At 42.0% G+C, this 12,527-nt stretch overlaps 1 long non-coding RNA gene across 2 annotated transcripts in view; it reads right to left on the minus strand.

Annotated features, from left to right (window-relative positions):
• Positions 1 to 4,086: 4,086 nt before the first annotated feature.
• LOC130206466 (uncharacterized) overlaps positions 4,087 to 12,527 on the minus strand; it is a 49,842-nt gene continuing 41,401 nt past the window's right edge. For both annotated transcript variants that reach the window (XR_008834106.1, XR_008834107.1), the window contains exon 3: positions 4,087 to 4,174. This is a non-coding gene — a long non-coding RNA (uncharacterized LOC130206466). The remainder of the gene's footprint in view (positions 4,175 to 12,527) is intronic.

Consider the following 12,527-nt stretch of genomic DNA (forward strand, 5'->3'; position numbering starts at 1 on the left):
TATGATTTTGTGTGTCGGGCGGTGCGTTGTGGTTCTCATGTGACCGTATTCAAAAACCCTGGAAGTCGCTCCCCGGCGCTTCCTCCTCAGTGCTGCCGAGCGCTGCACATGCGGTCGGACCACTCGGTAAGCTCTCCAAAACATCTGGCTACTGACAGTTAGGTAGGGAAGTGTGTACATATGTCAACACTGAAACGGAAAACTGACAAGAAGATGTGGGCGAGAGAGGGGGGAGGAAGGAGACGCTTGTAGAAAGAGTGTGATGTTCACGCCAGGACAATGTGTGTGTGTGTGTGTGTATGTACGGTGCTTAGCTGTGTCCGTCTTTGCATACCACCGTCGCAATGCAACACCGAACTGTTGTCTATTTGATACCGCCATTGGTTACCGGCAACCCGGCAGCAAGGGATCCCACAGCTGAGGGCATCGCCGCCTTTGAGCCGCCGCACAGCGAGGGGAAAGTGAGGGATGTGTCGCGTTAGGGGCCGATTACTGCCAGACGCGTTGCCAAAAAAACGCTCCTTGGGCAAAGCGAGTCGAGCAAAACGGCTGATGAGCGAGTTTCGCGGGAGTCGAATGTAAATAACCGATGCAGACATCGAGCTCTTGCTCTGCTGTTGATGGAGGAGGAGGAGGAAGAAGAGGGAAATTGTATTGTTCACCGTGATTAACTATCAATAATTTCAATGTCCGTTCCAACCACATCGACCGGCATCTAAACAGGAAGTCAGTTGCAAAGTCGTAAAGCCCGCCTCTCGCTTCTTTTAATTGGCCGCCTCGGTGGAGTGTGACATTTTGTCGTGAACGGACGTTGATATTATTGATAGTTAATCACGATGAACGATACCATTTCCCCTCCTCCGCAAAGTGCCAATTCTGGGTTGTATTTATGTGCATTTCTGAAAACCATGAGATACGCACACTTAATGTTGTGAAACAGTTGGTGAAGATGAGTAACATGATGAATCTTACATGAAATGATAATGTAAGATTGAGGCTTTACAACCGGAAAAACAACGTCAACACGATAAATAATTAGTGCACTTATTGCTGTAACATGCGCAACAACGTTACATAACAGGCATAACATCAGGGAGGTGTGGGTCGGATTATGGGTTTCACATGGGATGGGAACAGATGGCTCCTGGTGAAAGTCCTGTGTGTGTTTGAGCCCACTGCCCCGAGTGGACTTTTGCCCTTGTTATAATCGTAATAACACCAAATAATAATACGGGTAGCAGAAATAAAGCATTCTGATTGGTTGAGAGTGAGTCACGGGGATGTATTTTATTGAGCCATAATGTCCTTCACTCCCGTTTACATTTATCTGAGCGTTCCATATCAGTGTGCACTCAAAATAACAATAACAGGTAGATTTTGCGCCACCGTTAGTTGTCATTTTTAAGCTTGACAGTTACCAAACATGTTTCGTGTGAACTTTGATATTTTTCGTAGGCATTTTACAAGGCGTCCTTGAACGGGGCATTACTGACGATACAGCACTGCCTCTCGTACCTTATTGCTTAAATCATATCTGACGGAATGCAAAAAAAGAACGAAAGATAAAGAGTTGGGATTAAACGTATCTACGCTTTGCAGGAATGCCAAAAACATGTTGGGGCGACGGGGCTGTCCAGAAGAAGCATCTCCACTTACCATCGCTCCATCAATATTGTGTTACTACGGTTACAGAATATTGCCGCCATTCTGTGCCAATTTTCTCTGAAAATGAATACACTCACTCTCACCTGACAGTTGCTCGTTTTATTCAGTCAATAGACCCTCATAAAGAAACCTTGATGTGGTTTTTTTCCAGTCTGCATGGTGCCCTCTTTTTGGCACCAAGACAATAGAAAACTGTTGCAAAAGGTAAAGCTACTTTTGAAAATAAAAGCCTCTTCTTAATATACTCTAAAAGTCACCGATACATTCTTAAATCGGCCTCCTGACTGTTATCTGGAACCATCTTTTGCATCAGCCAGAGACTCTGGATGTGTTGTTTGCTTCCAGCATCAATACCGCTGAAGGAAAATGGGCAGTTAAATATAAACGCAGCCAAGCATTGTCAGTAAGTTTAAGGCGATCCCAAAAAAATAAAGTTCAATAGAACTGATGGCATGCCCGCCAACACAGTGGGATATAATGCATTTTAAACAGATGCAATCATCTCAGATTGGCCACTTTGTCATCAGCTTTGAATCTGGTAATTGCTGGCAGCTCAGCTAAAAAAAATATAAAAATAATCAATATGAGAGAGGGCGATGGAAAAAAAGAAGAGAAAATTGCACTTTTCTGTAGAGCAGAGATAAATATAACACATGCACTGAGCTTGACCGCTCACTATGTGCAATGCAAGTGTCGGGGTTGCGGAGAGGTAGACATAGAGAGGAAGAAGAAAAGGAGCCCATGGGAATTTATACAATGTGTCTGATAACATAGCCTGGCTCCTGTCCACAGCATAGACTATTTATGTATTTTTAAAAATCTTTTGAGAATATATGCACAAAGCTAAATCCCTACCCACTGTGTTGAAATGGCAATAAAGTATTAAATCTTGAATCATAACTCTTGACTACTTAACTAGACCAACAAGTGACACCAAAACATCCCTATTGCCCCCCTGGTGGCTGGCAGTGGGATAGGTTATAAAGCCCGCCCCCTCTATGTTATTGGATGGGACGTGGGCCCAATAGGAAAGTCAAAGTACGCGGCAAATGCATTTGTTCAGCTCCCACTTGAGGTCTTGAGTTATGGTGGAGCCCAGGAAACGGAAGGACTCCTCAGCGTCGACGGGGGAGTCCCACAGGGTGATGTGGGGTGGGTGGGGGGGGGCTGCGTTCTTCCCGAAATCCACAACCATCTCCACTGTCTTGAGATCTAAGTTATTCAGACTGCATCAAGTCGCCAGACGGTCACTCTCCCACCTGTAGGCGGACTCATCCCCAATCAGAGATGAATCCAACGAGGGTGGTGTCAGCCATACACTTCTGGAGCTGGACGGTCTGACTGGAGGTGCAGCTGTCGGTGGACAGGGAGAAGAGAAGGGGGGAAGAGAACGCAGCTGGGGCGGGGGGGGGGGGCGGTGCTGATGGACCGAAAACCTGAGACATGTTTTCCCAGCCTCACGCGCTGCTTCCTGTCAGACACTTGCAGGTGGATTCGGGCATGATTGTGTGTGTGTGTGTGTGTAGGTGTGTGTGTGTGTGTAGGAACAATACAAACATTGAGAGTGTTTACGGGAAACTTGAGTCTTAAACCCTTCCATTCATTCTGTCTCCTAACCATAAAACCAAATCAAGTCCCAATTAAACTCAAACCTTAATTAAAGATACACACTTTTATCTGGTTGCACTCAACACTTTGTGAAATCAGAAAAATAGAAGAGAAATAACGACCACAATGGCACACATACGATAAGAGATGAGTACTTATAGTAGAAATGATCTAAATCTCTCTCTCTCTCTCTCTCTCTCTCTCTCTCTCTCTCTCTCTCTCTCTCTCTCTCTCTCTCTCTCTCTCTCTCTCTCTCTCTCTCTCTCTCTCTCTCTCTCTCTCTCTCTCTCTCTCCCTCCACCTCTGAGCTGTGACCATTCTGTGGCATGGTGCCTAAGTGTAGGCTACCATTTGTATTTTTGGGTCATGCTTGTAGGGGTTCTCTGCCATTTTTGTTGTGCCTGTTTTCTCCTGTGTTGTCAGTCAGGGAGCTCAGTATTTTTATTTTCTTCTATGGTAGGTCAGTGGGATCTTTTGTTATCAAGTTAGCATTGGGGTTTAGTTGTGTTGGCCTTGGAGACCCTGACGCCTTTTTGTTTCTGTTTTAGTTTCGCTTTTGTTAAGCCTTATCTCCTCTAAATAAATATTCCTTATTTTGCTTAAATATTTCACTTTATTGTTCGCCTCCTTTGTTCTCCCCTTAGCTGTATCCCTCATTTGTATGTTACGGCCTGTGCATCCCTAGACAACCGAGAGGCCGTAACACCAGGTCTAAAATGCCCTCCATCATAAAGGTGTCAAAGTGTTTTTATTCCAGGACTGAAGCACAAGGACAAATGAAAGCACACACTCATTCAATTGTAGTGACGAGTTGTCGTTTTACCGTTGGCGTTGATCTGGAAGATGTTGGAGGAGGTCTCCTGAAACACATCTTGCAGTTCTGAGGAGCTGACCTGTGTGGCTTAGAAGAAAACAGGATATCAGCAAATGTGACACGGAGACAGACACAACTGACATTGTACTTTCTTTTTGATTATAGCAAAACTGTGGATTTACATTATTCCTACACATGGTAAAAAGTGCATCAATTGATATATTTAGGTTAACAATGGATCCCATAACTTTATGTAGAGGTCAAAAGGTTAGTCTAGAGTATTTCCTCCCCACTGTGCAGTTTCTCTTGAAGTTCCTCGTTGGGCTGTCTGGCAAGAAAACTTGTAAGCGGCAGAAATTCCCAATGAATGCAGTAATATATTAAAATATGATGTCCCTCAAAACTAATTTCAACCTTCCACAATACATATTCTAGCATATATGTACTAAAATATTACACGAATAATCTGCATTAGGTAGAACACATTTGCAAGATGAAAAAAAAAAAAAAGGCATAGCACAACATCTGAAAGTTGGTTGGATGCTGTCAACAAAAAATATTCTGCAGCAGTTATCAATACACAGTTGAAAGATTTATTGAGAATTCATGGGATATATATATAAGCTTCACGTTTCAATTCAATTACATTCTTGAGAAAAAATAAAGATTTCAAAGAACTCGCACACAAAAAAAAAGAGACATTTCCAGTGATTGCATCTCCTGTGTATTGTTATCATAATGAATACATGAAGAAGCTGAATGGCCATGAAATGCTGCGGGAACCCTCCAATGCAGAATGTAACCGCAGTGATGATCATATGGGGGGGGCATTGTACTAAGCCACAGTCTGGCAGCAGGATGGTGAGTCTACCGTGTAAATTATGTGGACACCGCCATTTTACCTTCTTTTTTTTTTGCCGTTAAAAGCACATGTCATTGCAAATGACCGGGAGGGTTAATGGCCCGGAGTCATTACAGCGTGGTTGAGATCAACTTCATGACCCACATAAAGCGGCACGTACAAGCATCTCACCCACCCTTTTGTCGAACACTGCACCCTGAAATTACTGCCATTACGTAATTTTCTTTCCTTCTTTCCTTCTTTTCTGACGCGGTTCAAGAGTGCAGGGGCGCAGACACAAATGCAGAGAGGTGGATCAAAAAGTGTTTTAGAGAACCCGTGAAGGCAGAAACAAAAGGAACAGACAGCCATAGGAAGATCTGTGAGATCTCGACTGTACATCTCGAGTCATTAACTCTACTCACTGAGCTCGGCTGACAGATCGTCCAGGTAATAACATGATTGCTCGCGGTCACTCGAGCAGCATTACAAGATTGTGATACATTTGGAAATGGGTCGTTTTTCAACTGAGGGACCTTTAGTGCAATTTGAATGTCATCTCGGCACACACACACACACACACACACACACACACTTTGTCCACCTTTCATTTAGCATGATGGATGGGTATCCAGTGTGCATGCTACAGTGAGGACCTAAATGTATTTCTGTGCATGTGTTCAGTACCAAGGTACTCACAGCACAATCGGATGGAAATGAAAAATGCATTGAACACATTACAACACCGGGACTGCCTTCACCATCGGCCCGGTTATTGGTACAGCGTGGTTATGTTTTATGAATATATTGCAATGATGCTGGACGCGGGTTAAGATTAGATTAGATTAGATAATCCTTTATTGGTCCCACAATGGGGACATTTCAGGATCACAGCAGCGGCTGCACATTAGAGCATTAATACAAATAAAACACTAACAATACTAAATAGTAATACTAAAATACAGAGGAAACAAAATATATACAAACTATATACACAAGGCAGCGACCAAAGTGAGTTTCCAGCAGGTTAAAGTTAGAAGGTTAAAAGGTTAACTGGCCATCCTGTAGCAACCTTGCCGTATGAATATGTTTCCTTACCGAGAAAAAAAAAAGTTATATGACGAGACAGGTGGCGGGACAGTGAGACAATTAAATGGAATTAAGTGGTTGGAGTGACGGTGGATTTATTGATTTACTGCACCTTCAAATTCGGCTCGTAAAACGGAATATATGTTTCTTTTTTCACAAGAAGCCGTCATACCCCTGACGACCGGCGCAATCTCATCGATGTCAGACAGTTTTTACATTTCTGTGTCCAAAAGGAATAACAACAGGGTCTGGCCTACAGCAAACGTAGACATTAAACTTTTTTTTCTCACAGTATTTTGACATCGTAACAGCAACATCTCTACAGCTTAGAGTACCTGTAGAACATGTCACAGACATTAAAAAGACTTCATATTTATTTTTCAATCTCTACTGTTTCACAAAATAAATGGGAATTAGGTTGTCTATATCTTAAGATTGCGCAGCTTCTATGTGTTGTGCTTGTTTCATAAAAGATGAATTGGAAAACTTTGTGCCCAATCCAATCTTTTTCGGGGGAGTAACAGGATAGTCACATTAACGCCCACGACAAAGAAATTCTACATTTATGATTTCATGCTACATCTACAGCCGTTGTGTTCCCTGGAAGGTTGAGTCATCCGCAGAGGGTTATTTCACAACCAGTCCAGGGTTTGGTAACAGGGTTGGATCATTTCCGCTGCTCTTTATCTGTTCACACTTGAAACTTTTCCCGTAACATGTGGACTCTTTAACATGCTCGTATCAGCAGGCCACTTCAAAGCCCGACTGATAGGCACTCCCTTCACAAAATCACTATCGGACAAATTCGGTCTCTGTGGTTTGAGCAGTGTGTTTGATACAGTCAAAACTTATATTTTGTCCTACATTATATCCCTGCTGAGGCATTTTGGAAATGTTTCTGAAGGATGTAAGAAATAGAAATTATATGATCAAATGTTAATAAGAATAAGAGTCTTGCAGCTCTTAGTACACGTACTGAGGAGGCGTTGCAGGACTTTGAGCCAAATACTGAATTAAAATGAAAATGTTAAAATGCTGCTGTTGAGCAGGTGTTCTGGTACAGACAGTAACACATCGGCATGAGGACTGTGTCTTCTCGAGAACAACCTCAGGAACTTCTCTCCAAACACATGCCAAGCTCGCAGGGGAAAACCCGTCTTCACTTGGGGCTACAAAAGAGATCAATCTGCACTTCACCTCGCTTAACCTGACTACAGGTCCTTGGTTTAGCTTTCTGACTGGAGGTGACATCACTTATACCCAGGACCCCTGCTGACAAATAATTCAGCTATGTCCATACAAGATGCCTGGTTCCAGTCCACATGTCAAAGTGTCCTTGGACAAGACACTGAACCCCAAGTTACTTTAGGGTCCTGATGGCCAGGTGGCACCTTGACTGGTTGCCATTACCGTATGAATGTTTGAGATACATGTGGGTGATAACCTTCCTGGGCATGAAGGAAGACCCTGTGGACTTCCCTGCCTCTATGGACAGTCGACAACTTGGTGTGCAATGAGATATCGCTCGCTGGTTCAGGAGGTTTCTTTGAGGAGGATCTCCCCGACAAAATGGACGGTACCTCTCCGTCCTCAATCAAGTAGTGCCGTCAAGAGCCTCAGGATGCCATGGCCGGCTAAACCTCCCTGTCAAAAGCAAAACTCGGCTTGACTCGTACAACAGACTCCAGTTTAGCAAGCGAGAGACCCGGTGATATCTAAAGTGCATCCATCCTTCGCCCAAGTATTAAGAGAGGAAATCCACTCTCTTCTGGGGAAACATGCTATAAGGTTTATCCCATTGCCTGAGGCACAATCTGGGTTTTAACACTCATTCAACAAAGCAAAAAAGCTCAGTGATTTTCAGTTTCAGTTTATTTTATACAGCCCAAATTACAAATTTGACTTATAGGGCTTTACAATCTTTACACATACGCCCTGTCCCAGGACCTCACATCGGATCCGGAAAAACTTCCAAGAGGGAAGAAGTCTTCAGGAGAGCAACAGGAGGATCCCTCTCTCCATGTTGGACCCTAAGACGCTAAACACAAACTGGGGGAGCAGCATCGAGCGACACACCCAGTCTTCTTAACAAACTGGGGAAGGCTGGCTCCATCATCGGCTGCCAGCTGGGAAACTGGTGTCCATATTGGACAACGGACCACCTCCTACAGGGACAGAGGTACTTTCTCTCCAGTCTCCTCTCCACGCTCCGCTGCCACAAGGAGAGAGACATTCCTGCACCCGGCGGCTATGAGCTCTCTACAACAGTTCACCTCTATATTTTGTGTTTTTTATTTTTATTTTTATTCTTGTGTGTTGCTGCTACTGACTGACAAAATTTTGGGATTAATAAAATGTATATCTATCTATCTATGAAGGTTCAAGATGCTGACTTTACGCCATGTACTGAAATCAACAAGGCCAAGAGATTGGTGGACGCCAGTGGACCAGAAGGACCCCGGTTTTTACTGAGCAGTACTACCAGGATAGGCAGGTTCTGTGCACAGCGGAAGAATTCCAGGTTCTGCTGTTTGGCTTTTCCATCAAGTGCCAAAAGGTAGCACTGGTGCCGATCAGAAACCAGGGACACCTCAACCACCTGGACTATGTGATACTGTAGCGATGTGAGATTATTAGGGTTTTCTGCCAAGGAGACTTGTTATGTTTTTGCTGCAAGATGATGGAAAGGTGTCGCAAAAATGCGTAGAAAGTGATACATTATGTTCTCAACAATTATGAAGCTTATTGTCTCTGAATATTGTTCCGCCACTCAGGACTGGCAGAAGCGTTCGACTTTCACCAACTTCTTTCCCATTCACAAAGCATTGTATAAAGATATATTACTGAAAGTGTTTTTGCTTTGATTACGTGTGTTATAAAGTGTTCCTTTAACTGAAATACATTTCACTCCTGAGAATATTGGGATATAAGGCCTGGTAAAATTGCTTACGGTAATTAAGTGTGTGATTTTCTCTTTTTTAATGTTTTTTTTCTTCATGTAGAGATGTTTATAATTGATATAAAAATAATTCCCTAGATGATTTCTCTTTCTTTAAATATTAATGTAAAGATGGAACAAATCAGTTGATTTATATATTTTTGTAATTTACTTTCCTTTCGACAACATGGGAATGCACAAAGTCAATATTTGGATTGGGAATGAGAGTTTTCAGGATTTTTTTTCTCGGGAAAACTACGAAGAAAGAAAGCTGTAGGGTAGGAACCGACCACCATTAGCTAATGATAAAACCCAAGCAAGCTGCTTATAGATGATATTCACTTTAGAAGGGGGGTTGAGATTCTTCTTCTCCTTTTTACCAAGTGCCCTGATTTCTTCAACTGTAATGAATGAGAGTCTTGAGCATGCCAGGGATGAATTGCCATCATGCCCTCATGGAGTAGTTTGTCGATAGCGCACATGTTCTATCTGCAACATGTTCAATTATACTCTCAAAGCAGAGAGGGATCTATCAAGAGCTCCCATCTCATTATGCTTGAAGTCAGTCAGTGGCTGGCTGTCCTCAGTGAGGAGGGACAGATTATACTCTTTCCAAAACTCTGTAATCTAGCCACTGAGCAGCTGACTGAGGGGACGAGAAGCTGGCCTGAATCCATCAGGTGGCCCTGCAGACGGAGCTGATGAGGTTTGATTTTAAGTCTCAGTAGGATTTGACCAATACACACAAACGATCTTTGACATAAACCGATCGAAGCGGACGCATCTGTAAACAAAACTCCTTTGTAGAAGATCAGACAATACTGATGACATATACTAAAACACAGAATCTCTTTCAGGCTTCTATAAAAAGGCATATATGATTTTCAATGACCCTACATATGACCTGTCTGTCTCATTTAAGCATAGCCCATAGGAATGTGTTTGAGTGGTATATAAAACTAATAGGTTTTATTCAAGAAGTAAATCGAAACTATTCCAGTTAGAGAATGCCCCCTGGCATTATTCATGTGTATTTATTAGTACCACAAAAAAAATGTTGGAAACATTCTTGCCTTAAACTTATTTTGAATTGATTTTAATGTCTCAGTGGGACATTTTGATTCATTTTGATTTATTATCTTCATTTTTAACACCGGACGTTCACCCAAGCTTTTGTTTATGTCCTTTTAGAAACTAATGTTGATTTTTTTTTATTTCTTGTTGCATGTTTTAAATTACAATTGTGGCCAGATTCTACACATAGCACCGGCAGGTTTTGGGGTTATTGCCCCCAAATCAATGGACAGCACATAGAAAGGCTGTCACACGGTGGATATGCTATAAGTATATCGAGCTCAAACTCAGGTCTGATTGTACATCAAGTTCCGAAATGATGCCACAGTAAACAAACTGTGAGGACACCATCACAGAAAAACAGGGCTATTTTTAAGCCTATGAGTGAATTAAGCTGGGAAGAACACAGGAGCGACATTAATTCATAAAAAATTCACCTTGAGGCGTACGTACACCCCTCCCCCACCACCAAACACGCATGTTATGTACAGCATCAACCCGACGTGCAGCCGTCTGTGCTGTTCTGCTCTGTTTAGTGTCCTACCGTGTCCCTATAGATGCCTGAAAAACATTAAGCATGCAGCGCTTTGTTCTGGTCTCACTGAACACTGTCGTGTTCATGAGCTGCGATTTGGTCGAATACTTTTATTTCTTGAAGAAAAGCGTTCTTGTAATTTCTGCCTCGCTCCTCTTCCCGGTGGGAGACGGACAACTTGCAAACAGCTTGAGAAACATGTGCATAGATAACACACAAATAAGCAAGTCATCAAATTGATTTCAACGATGATAAATATGAATTTCTTTTTCGTTCATGATATATAGAATTCATTCTTTCCAGCCATCGGAAATATTGTCCAGTTCAGATTTGATTTCCACAAAACAGTTTTACCTGTGAGTGAGTCTAATTTATTTTTGGCATTAAAAGGGATACAAATGTAGTTAATATCATGTATTCTTTCATGTTACATCAACTGCGGAAGCAGGAGAGCAACGAAGCCAACATGTCACGTGTCTCCAAATGTAATTGTTTGGTCTTTACTCATTCTCACAGCTTCTTACTGACTGTTCACTTTCCTGATGCTGAGCACAGCTCAATACATACTTTTCCTGGCAGAAACTAAAGAGAAGCATGAAGGCCAAATTTGAAATTAAATATAAACTGCTGATTATGATATGGAACAAGACCCCATCAAATTAGATTATATATGTCTTTATCCAATTTCGTCCTTTTTTATTCTTTCTAATATTGATCTGCCTCAATCCAATTACCTGTTCCTGTTTCATATATTTTCAAAAGTATTTGCCCTTAAAAAAAAGTAAGTAAATAAATGCATAACAATTCTGATTATTGATCAGAGCGTGGCAGTAGAGGTTAGAATAGGGGCTCTTTAAAAAGATTATAAATCAGTTTGGGCTCATGACTCACAGCAATGTGATTAGGAGGTGTCAGGATAGATTTACATGCTTTGAATGAAAATATATTGAGTCATCTCGAAGTTAGAAGAAGTCAGAGAATCTGTAGCGTTTGTACAGTGACGTGTTCCCTAGTTAAACAGAATATTTGAGTAGTGTACAGTCACAACTGGCTCCACATCTTCCTCACTTGTTGCTAACAGTTGCAGATTGATTGATGCATGGAAGTCAAGATATTACTGGTGGAGATGTAAAAAATAAATGTGCCACACAGTTCACAGCAACAATAATACTGTGTCCACAGACTACTGAATACAAAAAAAAGTTGAACTCAAAACTTCCTCCGTCCGTTTCAAAATAAAATCCCTGCAGCGTCTTTGTGTTATAGATTCCCTTCATATCTCAAAAAAACAGGATTTCATTGTGAAATATTTGAAAGGACACTTTTGTAAAACAAATCCAGTGACTAATAATTGTGAATTATTATTATTATTTATAAATGGGCTGACTTTTTTTTAACAATATAGATTCAATGAAATTAAATGAAAGAGGCTGGTCTCCAGCTGTATACAGTAAAGTGTTGCTGAAAAATAAGGAGAGAGTTTGAGGCTTGCTGTAATTCTTTATCACACATCTCTCTGTGCTTCCATGCTTTCTGTGATTCCTTGTGCCCTGAGCAGTTCGAGACGCAAGCCGTGTAGAAGAGCGCAATGCTTTCTAATCCAATAAGAGGACGGAACCTGTTAGTTGCAGGAGAATAATAAAAGGTGTTTTTCAGGTCTTCTCAAAGTTGCAAAAATGAATGGATTTCCAGGAATCCACACTTCCTTAAATGTAATCCCACTATAATAACAGATTGCTAGCTTATTACTGCCAGATAACGATTTAACAATTACAAAATGACCACGCAGATGAACAGAGTCTGCTGCCATCTAGTGGCATCAATAGTTCCAGAGCTCTTCAGAGGAGTTTCCGAGGGCCGAGTGAAGCCAATAAAAAGGGCTCATGTGAGGATGCCGGGTCACAGAAGGATGGAGTCGAGATCAATGGCCCTTTCCGCCCATTATTCCATGCGTGGCCGTCTC

The sequence above is a fragment of the Pseudoliparis swirei genome, chromosome 16 (assembly GCF_029220125.1).
Source record: "Pseudoliparis swirei isolate HS2019 ecotype Mariana Trench chromosome 16, NWPU_hadal_v1, whole genome shotgun sequence".
Taxonomy (NCBI): Eukaryota; Metazoa; Chordata; class Actinopteri; order Perciformes; family Liparidae; genus Pseudoliparis; species Pseudoliparis swirei.